The sequence below is a fragment of the Toxorhynchites rutilus genome, chromosome 1 (assembly GCF_029784135.1).
Source record: "Toxorhynchites rutilus septentrionalis strain SRP chromosome 1, ASM2978413v1, whole genome shotgun sequence".
Taxonomy (NCBI): Eukaryota; Metazoa; Arthropoda; class Insecta; order Diptera; family Culicidae; genus Toxorhynchites; species Toxorhynchites rutilus.
The window spans coordinates 69,920,440-69,929,713 of NC_073744.1; positions in this window are offsets into that span (position 1 = coordinate 69,920,440).

Consider the following 9,274-nt stretch of genomic DNA (forward strand, 5'->3'; position numbering starts at 1 on the left):
GATCGATACACTTTTGCATGCGCTTAAACCAATTTTCAAAGCATTTATTCCAATCGACACGAGCCTTTTTTTTTTGAGCGATTGTCAAATTATGTGGGATCCAACGTGAACATAATTTTCGCACAACTAAGTGTTCATGTAAAATCGCATATATGCTGGTGGAACTAATGCTTAGGGATGCCTCAATCTCACAATAGGTTACATGACGATCTTGCTTAATCATTTCGTGCACAGCATCGATGTTTTCTGGCACTACAGTCGATTTTGGACGACCTTCACAAAACTCGTCGGACAGCGAACTACGACCACGATTGAATTCACTATACCAGCGATACACAGTGGTTTTTGATGGAGCTTCATCGCCAAAAGTCAAATTAAGTTGATTGACGCACTCTTGTTGTGTAATCCACGTCGAAAGTCGTAAAAAATCATCGCACGAAAATGTTCACGATTCAGTTCCATTTTTTTGCCGAGACCAAACTTTCAACTAAATATAAAATAAACAAATAGCGTCCGTATGACAAAATGTTCTGAGTACGTATATCGTCAAAAATGTCAAACTTTACGATGGAACCGTCAGATGGACTCACATGACATCAGTGTTGCCAATTCTCGAAATATAAATAGTTGATACAGGATCATGATACGCGGTTGCCATGATACATGCCTGTCCCTTTGGCATGCTCGGATTTCGTATTTAAAAAGACATGCACTAGTCGATGTCTGTCACAAGAGTGTATTTCTCTTACCAACTAACTTATAAGCTAAGTTCGCATATGATTTTACATGTTTATTTATCATCATTATTGTTGTCTACAACAAGCGTCGAGCGGGGCGGTATGTTATTGTTGTTAGTTGTTGGAGGTCGTATACAGGGAAGTTTGGCGTGCCATAATAGCGTTCAGCCGATGTTATGAAATTAGTTGGTTTGGGGGATTTCCGTAAGGAAATCAAAAGTTGCTGACGAATGTAAATGTTGTTAGATATGGTATACGGAAAAGTGGTTATGGGAAATAAGTAAGAATGCGGAATTGAGGATGAGAAAGAATGAGGGTCAGGATGTTTTGTGTTTAATTGAAATTGGGGTTAGTTAGTATGCTACACCTCCCCTCTTTAGGAGAATGGTGTAACCATTCGGAAAAAAAGGATAAAGAGAAATTATACCCGCTGAGCTTGCGTTTACAAATGAAAAATATATTCAAATTTTTTTTTTTTTTTACTAGTTTTGTGCATACAAGTTTCATGCCTTGATTAGCCTATTTTGGTGTACTATCGTTTGTTTGCCTGGTACAGGGTGCTTAATAGTGCAATTAGTATTTTCTATATTTATTATGCTATATGGTCCTATATAAAAAGGATATGAATCTATCATGTTTGAACTGGACCCTATTTCTTATATTCGTTCCGTTTCGGTTTTATAAAAATAGATTTTCAATACAATATTGCACTACTGATTGTGGTTTCATTTCTCATAAAATTATTATTAACAATTGATACAACATGTGGTATACTCTTCAAAATTTAAAAAGTGAATGTTTAAAAAAAGATATATAGTTTTCAACTGGGTATTTGTTTTAAGGTTAGTATGAAATTATAACTTTTATTGACTCAACGCGTATGAACTTCTTCGTTACTCGTCTCATCTCTGTCTAGAAGAGTGGACATGTGAGTACGGAATAAAATTTCTGAACTAATCGGTACAATGCGCTAGAGCAATTTCGTTCTTTTAATATGCCCATTTTATATTCCTTCGCTAGTCAGCTCTTGTGCTGCTGCATTATATTCATGACCTTTTATTTAGGCTCATTTTTCCCTTTTATCTTTTTTATCTTCATATTCTCTTATCTTCTTATCTAGAAGAGCAAACTCGAGTGTTTGACTTCCATTTTATTTAATTATTTCATTTATTTCTCTTTTCTAGAAGAGCAAACTCTTATGTTTGACTTCCATTTTAATAAATGTGCATTCGTGCATCATATTTCTTTTTTTTTATTTCGCTTCTTTGGGTCTTCATAAATTTTCGGATTCTTGACTCTCAGGTCAAGTCCTTATAAAGTCATTACTACGCTTCGTCAAGAAAAAGTTAGAGATATTAAAGACAATCGTGCTATTTTGAATTTCATGACATGAAGTTGATCAGACTTCTGCCACTAATTTTCTAATAAATCGAAGTTTTTTGGAATTAGAAATTAGAAATATAATTGGAAAAAGAGAGAAAAAGTAAAACATATCCAACTTTTAAAATTTCAAGAGTATAAGTGATTTATTTATTTTTAGTGCATTTTGGAGGTTTATACAATGATTTCATACATGGAAATGGCATTGTTGACGATTTACTTTCGTGTATGATAATGTTATCTTATCTCTTATGTATGTGTTCACGAGCTTCTTATTTCTCATGTTCTTGAAAAACATTTAGATATATATATATATATATATATATATATATATATATAATGTTTGTTTATTCGTCGCTTGCATTTCAATATAAAAACTCTATGCATGTATTCTCATTGGACCATTACCATGATATTAAATGTTATTCTTTAACCTTGATTTAATATCCTTACACAGCTGATGAAGTTGCTTTGCATACAACCTATTTGTTGGCAAAAAAAATAAAATTGTCATATTTTGCTCATTGCCCATAATAATAATTTTAAAAGCTTATTGTTTCTATCGACTTCTTTGTCTTCAATATGTTACTTTCATCGGTAACTGTACCGAAATTCATTAATTCCTTGTCATTTTTAATTCGATATTTTACTTTCTTCGGTAATTTATTTCTCGTACTAATAAAATAAAAAGTTATTGTACTGATTTCTATTGTTCATTCAATATTGATTAATTTTTCATTTAATATTGATTTAATATCCGTATTAATTGGATAAGGAATTTAATAATGTGAAAAAAAAATAATTTTCTAATTAGAATAATTAATTAAAGAATTAAATTTGTCAATCAATAAGCTACGTCGTTGTTACAATTGTATGCGAGGGGGCGCTAGCCATGAGCCTCGATTCAATTAAAAAAACGAGCGCGCTTGAAAATTTGTTTATCCTACATTATGGTATATATTTTGGTGCAAGCGCGTAACGCGCGCTGCTGGTCACAATTGTTATTATTATTATTATTTGGCCTTAACCGTCGTATGGGCCGCTTTAGAAGGTCGCGATTCACAAATTTGTATCGCTTCCTATTCTTCTTGTTTATTCTTCATATCGTTTTCATTTATATATATATATATATAAAAAATGCTTCTCCTTTGTTTTCCTTACATTTTACGGGGTGGCCGCAATCGCTTGTGCGGCTTTTGAAGCTTCTGCGCGTACGCACGTTTTATAAATTTTATACAGTTTGGCTATAGTACCTACTACTAGGATTATCACAATCACCCATAATAATATTTCTTGGGTCGCATGCATCTCGGTGTGATGCTCTACGTGATTTAGTATTGTGACTTGTGGGTCACCTTTATTCTCTATTTTTTTGAGTTGAAGAGGCCCATTTTTAAGTCACACATGCGCGTAATTTTTTCCTATTTATAAAATGTTTTTTTTTGTGGTTCTTAATCGTTACATGCTTTCCCTTATTGGCTACTGAATGACTCACCACCTGCCGTTTCGATGTCGTCTCTACGTCGTCTCGATGTCGTCTCTCCTGCTTGGTTCGCTGTAGCGTCCTTCCGTCGAGCTGCCCACTGGACTGCTTCCTTTTTCTCTGCGGTCGATTAGCAGCTAAACCTAAAGGGTGTGTCACATCAAATTGCATCACGGAAAAAACGCTGTAGAAATTTAATTTTTAGGAATTATATCTTCAGCTTTCGCTTATAATAATAAGAGTGTATAGATCACGTTGGCCATGCTTCACTATCAATTTTTCGTAAATTTGGAAAAATGTCGTCGAACGAAAAAGAGCGTCGTGAATTAATCCTGTGCACTCATTTCGAGAATCCGGAGTTGTCACATCGGGACATCGGTAAGATGCTGGGAATCGTCCAATCCACGGTCAGCAGAGTACTAAAACGATACTTCGAGAACCTAACCATCGACCGGAAGGTGAAGAACGGCAAAAATGGATGCTCCGTCAGTGAAAAAGATCACAAGCGCGTAGTTAAGCAGTTTAGACGTGATCCGAGAAGTTCGGTCCGGGATGTCGCCAATAAGCTGAATTTGTCAAGTTCATTCGTCCAGCGGACCAAGCAGCGGGAGGGCCTGCGTACATACAAGGTTCAGAAGGCTCTTAACCGCGACGAAAGGAAAAACATGGTGGGGAAGACGCGAGCCCGGAAGCTGTACACCGAAATGCTCACGAAGCCGCATTGCCTGGTAATGTACGATGAAACCTACGTCAAAGCGGACTTTCGTCAGCTGCCAAGCCTGTTGTTCTTCTCCGCAGAGGACAAATTCAGCGTTCCGGAGGAGATTCGCATGCACAAACTATCCAAGTTTGCCAAAAAGTACATGGTGTGGCAAGCGATCTGCTCTTGTGGAAAGCGGAGCGCCCCCTTCGTTATGACCGGCTCGGTAAATGGGCAGGTTTACCTTAAGGAGTGCCTACAGAAGCGCTTACTACCACTATTGAAGCAGCACGAGGGCCCGACCATCTTCTGGCCGGTTTTCGCTTCGTGCCACTATTCAAAGGACGTGTTGGAGTGGTACGAAGCCAACGGGGTCACCTTTGTGCCAAAGGAAATGAACCCACCCAACGCACCGGAGCTTCGCCCAATAGAGAAATATTGGGCGATTATGAAGCAGGCCCTCCGGAAGAACCCAAAAGTTGTCAAATCGGAGGCGGACTTCAAGAGAAAATGGATTTCTGTTAAAAAAAAACTACAACCTGACGTTGTACAGAACCTTATGGACGGGGAAAAGAGGAAGGTGCGAGCATACGGGCTTGGGCTCGAAGTATGAATAAAATGAAAATGCCAAAAGTTGTTTAATAGTTTTTATTTTACTGTCTAAAATTTTCAAAAGGATCGGTCTACTGGGCGAATTTCTACAGCGTTTTTTCCGTGATGCAATTTGATGTGACACACCCTTTAGTTAGTTGACCGGTGTGATGTTTCTCTTGACTCGTCGTAGGTGTCGCTTCCCATATCTGCCCTCTGTACTGCTTCCACCGTCACCGATTTATCGCCTTATTCGATCGATTACATTCATCGATTGATTACATTCTATGTCGAAGAGGGGGTTACACTTAGCGACGCTGTGGTGAGGTAACGCTACGGCTGCAGGTGCGATTATAGTGCGATTATAAGTACCAACGAAATCACTATATTGCGGGAACGCATGTTTAAATGGGAATGGCTGTATGACTGTTGAGGCTACCCGGTGGTGTGATTTCCCTGCTTACACTATCGATTACTGCGCCCACTGTTACCACTTGCTGATTCTAACATGTCTCTCACTTTTTTTCTGATTTAACGCAATTCACTCGGTTTAACGGCTCGCTGGTTCTGACGTTAATGATAGATTTGTTCGGCTAATGACTCTTTGAGAATTAACGCACTTGCAGTTCAACGTTTATCACTCACTTTATTCCACATCCATTTGCGTAATCAAATTGAAATTGTACCGCCACTTTCTTCTTCCAAGCGAAATAAGTTTGTAGATCACTGTTTACACCTTAATTGGTTTCTGTTCAATCGCTTTTCCGTTAACTAGTAGAAAATTAGGGTACCAAATGGCTCACTATTCATTTTTGATTCTTTCAGCATACCACAACACTTTCCGGCTGACCCTTGGTACCGCACAGATCACTTTGTAATGTCCAAGTTCTCGATTAGGCCGTAAACTATCACGGTGATACAGGATCGTGAAACACGGTCGCCATGATACAGGATCATGATACGCGGTTGCCATGATACATGCCTGTCCCTTTGGCATGCTCGGATTTCGTATTTAAAAAGACATGCACTAGTCGATGTCTGTCACAAGAGTGTATTTCTCTTACCAACTAACTTACGAGCTGAGTTCGCATATGATTTTACATGTTTATTTATTATCATTATTGTTGTCTACAACAAGCGTCGAGCGGGCGGTATGTTATTGTTGTTAGTTGTTGGAGGTCGTATACAGGGAAGTTTGGCGTGCCATAATAGCGTTCAGCCGATGTTATGAAATTAGTTGGTTTGGGGGATTTCCGTAAGGAAATCAAAAGATGCTGACGAATGTAAATGTTGTTAGATATGGTATGCGGAAAAGTAGTTATGGGAAATAAGTAAGAATGCGGAATTGAGGATGAGAAAGAATGAGGGTCAGGATGTTTTGTGTTTAATTGAAATTGGGGTTAGTTAGTATGCTACATAGTGACCCTCGTACAATGATCGTTTGACAATTCTTCCGTTCACATATTTTGGTAGTCCTAGGCATCATATCAAACGTAAAAGGATGTTCACCGAATTTATTTGTAACGAAGAACATAATCTATTACAAAAATTTCGATGCATTCTAGAATAATATTCGAAGTGGTAAACAAGTGGATTGCATAATGTAATTGCGTAGTTCTACGTCGAAAATATGCGGTCGTGTCCTAGATACAACCCCTTACAATTTTTTCGCTCCGTCGATGGTAACACTGCATTCCCCACTTCGAGACGATAATATTCGGCTCCTCGTTCAGTCTGGTCGGATGGTTTTTAGTGTCATGGTTTACAATTTATAAAAACGTGTATTTTTAGTGAAATCGTATTACTCGAGCAACCGAAGCCTTTATAAAACTTTGTCCTCTTAGGGGCTGTCCACATACCACGTGAACAACTTTAGGGTGGGTAGGTTACGGAAATATCCACGGTGAGGGGGAGGGGGTATAGACAATATCCACGTGGATACGTTGAATGAATATTTTTAAAAAAATGTTCACATCTTTGTTCAACAATATGTGGAAATTTCTGCATTTTCAATAAATAAATTCGTATCTATCGACAAAAAGGATTGAGCTGTCTGATAGTGCTGAACATCTATATTTTTCATATAGTTCTTCTTTGCTGAAATGTGTATTCTGAGAATGTATTTTGGAGTATATATTTGAGACAAGCAGATATCCCCAAAACTGGCCTTCACCCGGAGAAACTCATGTATCTGGTGAGATTCGAACGGAATTCTGCATTATGCATTATAAATTCCAGCAAGTTCAAGTACGCTACAAAACTAACCAAAATCAGCTATTTATCATTAGCCAATATGATAGGTAAGCTGTTCCACCAGAATTATGCCAAATCCCATGATTCTTTGACAGCCCGAAAAAAATTCTTGGTGTTTGACTGGAATGTGGTACTCGATGGAGTACCTATTTGGGTCGTACTCACCAGATATTGCATCTCTAGATGTAGTTGGAAAAGAGGGGAAGAATTTCGGCTCATGGGATGGCATAAAAAGTATCCTGCACAGTTTTTTGACGAGAAAACAAAAGGTCTGTGGACAAAAAAAAAACGGTTTTCAGCGATCAGGAAAAGCTCGGTTGAAACAAAGTGTAAATAGTGGGAAACATTAACTATCTCCGTTAATTTTATGAAGGAGTGATAATGTTAAATGGGGAGTAACATCTGGTTCTAAAGTTATGAAACACCGATACTTTGTTTTTTTGAAGGATTACAAAACAATGAAGGTTACAAAGTTTGTTTTATAAACGAAAATAGTCATTGTATACCATTTTATCATTTGGACCGATATCTTTCGCATCTCTAAAGGCTAAAATAATGAGTGGTGCTGAAACGTTATGAAACGGTTATGGTTATGGTTATGGAAGTGTAGAATCGTACAAGTGTGTATCCTAAAAATTATGCTTTTGTTTTTCCCCTAAAAATTGGCAAAAATATTTCGAATAACCCTACACATCCTAAAACAACTTTGTAATTGTACAGAAAAATAATTGGTAGATTTTTGTAGTGCAGATTGATGATTAGAAGAGGATAGATTTTTTTTTAGAAAAGTTGAGTGAACAGCATCAACTATTAGGGACAGATTATTTTGAGCGTTTATAAGATTGGCTATTTGAATTCAATTGTTCTATTCAGACGCGAAACATTACAAAAAACAAAACCGCCAGTGTTTCATAACTATAGAACCAGATGGAAAAGTCAGGAGTAGAACGAAGTATTTCGGAACCATTTGTTGCTGTTTTTGTGTCAAAAAAACACCACGATTATTGGGTAATTGGGCGCCAGTTAACGAAATCCGGACGGTCTTCAGGGACTAGGGACTTCCCAGATCAAAGTCCATTCAAGAACTTGTGATGAATAATCTTATGAAGGGTAGATGTAGCTAAAATGCAGTATCATTATGTGAACGGACATTGAACTAAAATGAGTTACGGATTAGAAACTGGTTGTAATTCATGCAAAATCGATTTAAATTTTGGAAAGGAGTGATAATTTTCCATCTGGTCCTTTATTTATGAATCTCCGGATTTTTTTTGTTTTTTTTTTAATTTTTAGCCCCAAAGTTCAAATGGCCTGTCTTACAAAAGTTATTATATCATACACTCATACATATAATACACTTAATTATATCGGAAGCTTAAAGAACATTTCAGCTTAAAAACTGAAACAGCTCATACAGCTAACGTTGATTTATGACAGAAAATGTCCGAGACTAGATTCACTAGTGATGTTTCTAACTGAACAGTGATAAAAATAACTTCACGGGGAATGATAGGGCAATAAACCAAAAATTGATTACAAAACCGCTATTACTAATGAAGCTAACATTTTTATCAAGTAAAACAGAAAATAGAAAACAAAAACAAATTTAAAATAAAATTCATACGCAACACATTTTTTTCCCCGAATTTTGTTTCCAAAAAGAGAAAAAATATCCACGTGGACATCAGAGGGAGGGGTATAGAAAATGTCCACGCTTGTCCACGGAGGGGGAGGGGGTATCTAAAATCACGCTTTCCTGTCCACGTGGTCTGTGGACAGCCCCTTATAGTAACAATTTCAACATCGTCGTCGTCATTGATTACTTCCTCTGGGGGCACGTGAAGGACCGTTGCTATGTTAATAAGCCACAAAATTCGGAGGGAACTTAAAAAAGAAATAACTTGGATTTTCAACAGTATCGAAGTCGTAATTTTAGAGTTGTGCATTGAATTGCTCACTCGTTCGCCCGATCCTGGAGAGTGCATTTGCTGTTTGGGCTCCTAATAATGTCACGTTGAACCTAAGAATTGAACGTGTGCAAAAGAGGTTTGTACAGCTTGTGCTCAGGAATCTACCGTGGCGTGATCCATTGAACCTACCGGCATAACCTGACAGATGTCGCTTGCTTGA